Source organism: Pteropus vampyrus, unplaced genomic scaffold (genome assembly GCF_000151845.1).
Source record: "Pteropus vampyrus isolate Shadow unplaced genomic scaffold, Pvam_2.0 Scaffold502, whole genome shotgun sequence".
In the NCBI taxonomy this organism is placed as follows: Eukaryota; Metazoa; Chordata; class Mammalia; order Chiroptera; family Pteropodidae; genus Pteropus; species Pteropus vampyrus.
This window is the reverse complement of record NW_011889283.1, coordinates 601,601-604,438: the sequence shown is the minus strand read 5'-3', so window position 1 is coordinate 604,438 and position 2,838 is coordinate 601,601.

Below are 2,838 nucleotides of genomic sequence, written 5' to 3'. Positions count from 1 at the left end.
AGTTTTATTGACTTAATCGATAGTCCCCATTTTGTAAAATCAGTATTACATGATAGTCTGAATCTAAATCTGGTCCCACTATTTACTACTTGTGTAACTCAGGGATTAATGAGAACAGACACTTATCGAACAAGTGCTATGTGCCAATTTCCTGTATATGTATATATGTATGTGTGTATATGTATGTATACATACATACATACATACATATACATACATATACATACATACATATATACACATACATATATGTATATGTATGTACGCACACACATATATGTATATGTATGTGCGTGCATATATGTATGTACATGCACGCATATGTACACACATACATACGTGTGTATGTATGTATATGTATACGTGTATACACACACACACACACACACACAAACCCATTGTCATCCTCAGAAATGAAAAGGAGTTGAGGTAAAGAAGAGGAAGAGAATTGTGTCCTCACTAAAGCCAATACCCCAAAATCTATTTTTCTTCCTGAAAGTGACTGGCTACCATCTTCCTAATTCAGAAACTTATGATTTGCCCTAGGTTCTTTCTTCTCTCTCTTCATATCCGATCAGTGATAGTAATTCTAAATTATCCTTAATGATTCACATCTGTACCCTTCTCTCATTTTCCTTCTTCCTCCCTCCACCACTGCAAAAGTTCATATCTCATCATGTGAGTTACTACAATGGCATTCTAACACATTTGACTGCTTCCAATGTTACCCCTCCATAACTCATTCTCTACATTTTTGCTCGCAAATATCCTAAATATTAAATCACATCCTATTACTTATCAGCATAAAATGCTCAATGGTTTCCTAGCATGTTCAAGATGGAATACAAGCACCGTAGCTTTGAGGACAGCTTTTTCTGTCCATGCACCATTCTTACCTATTCGTCCCTGCTAGTTCCTTTTTATTTTGAAAACTCAATTTATGGTTCACATCCTCCAATAAATGTGCTTTTATTTTCCTTTTATATGCTTCTCTCATGATCCTTTGAATATTGTATTGTAATCACCTGTTAACACCCAGCACAATTCCTGGTATGTAGCAGGAAATAAAGAAATGTTTATTGAAGAGTAATTTAGTGTCTGAAAAGTGTGGGAGAATGTGTAAAAGTTGATTGATGCAGTCATAGGCACTATTTGAGAACTGGTATAATGAAAGATAAAAAGATGAGACACAGTCCCTGACTCACCAATTTAATGAAGATGTTATGTTGGGGAGAGGACCAGAGAAAACTGCCTTTGATCCTTTCTGCACACCACAAGCTTCCTAAGGGAGACGTAAACTGAGAAGTAAGATAATTAGTTGAGGCATTGGCCCCAAACCCCACCACAGAACCTGACTGAGTGAATCTGGCTGAACCCATGTCCTACCTTCACCCCCAAGTTCAGTCTGAGTCTCAGATCTTACCACTTCAATGTGAAGAAATTTCAGAATGAATCTGTTCACAAGAAGCACAAGGGGAAAGATATGATGGCATATATGTCTCAATGCTTAGAATATGGCAAGTCAGAGTCACCTCCCACAGGCCTTTCTCGGAAGGGAATTGCCACCCAGGCCTATGACATCTAATAATGTGGCAGTGTCTGAGAGGCCATAGCCCATGAGCTCTAGACTTTAAGCTGGACAGAGACTTTATCCATAGGCCAAGAGGCACTATCATGCTTCTAACTCTGATCAACCATCGCAACATTTCCTTGTGGCAATGGATTGGTTGAGGAGTAATAAGTAGAAGGGAAAAATAATCGAGAAAAACATTGAGTTTTACCACCACCCCTCCACCTCCGTAAGCTTCATAGAAAGGTATTTTTACCTAGGACCATCTTGTATAACCCTAATAGAGGCAGTAGTCTCACATGCCCACTCTCCGCAGAGACTTACATCCAAAGGAAAAACATATCTAAATCCAGAATCCTTGAAAAATAACATATATTTTTTACTATATGTTTTCTTAGAGCAGTGAGGCTTTAGAACACACACCTTTGGGTTGTTAGTATCTATAACAGTGTCTGGCACATAGTAATTGCTCAAAATCTGTTGAATAATGAATGAATGAATGAATGAATGAACAAAAACCTATTTTAAGGCATTTATTACAATACTTCAAATTTTTAAAATATTACTCCCTTACTTGCCTATGAGCTCCTCAAGTCTATTGAATATACTTCAGGGTATATGCTAATACCTTCCACAGGGCTAGAATATAGTAAGCACTGATTGACTGTTTTACCTATGAATATCACTCTCAGCTTTTGAAAATATGCACATTCACTGAAGTTAAAGAAAAAGTCCTCAAAATATAAACTCTAAATTGATTTGAAGAAATGAAAATACATATGGAACTTTTTAGGATCGAGTATGCAGAGGCAATGTAAAATATAATTTTTAAAAATTATATATAAGAGAAAGCCCAAATGGAAAGACTAATAAATTAACTAGCCAGCTAGTTTTACATTCTCTACTTCTCATTCACTCTGCTGACACCAGATGGCAACATTTTATCATGATCCATTGAGTCCTTGCCATATGTTAATTTATTCAGCAAATGTATAATGGAAGGCTTATGCTAGGCACTAAGAATTCATAAACGAATGATGCATAGACCTTTATATCAAAAGCTTATTGGCAGAGTAGTTATGCAGATAATTTAAAAGTACAATAATATGATAAAAAATAAAAGCGAACATTTTTTTTAAAGAACAAAAGACCCAAAAAGACACTTCACAAGCAAGGATATCCAAATGGACAAAAAGTTACCAACATTATTATCTGGAAAATGCAAATTAAAAGCTCAATGAGATACTACTATAATCCCATCAGAACGA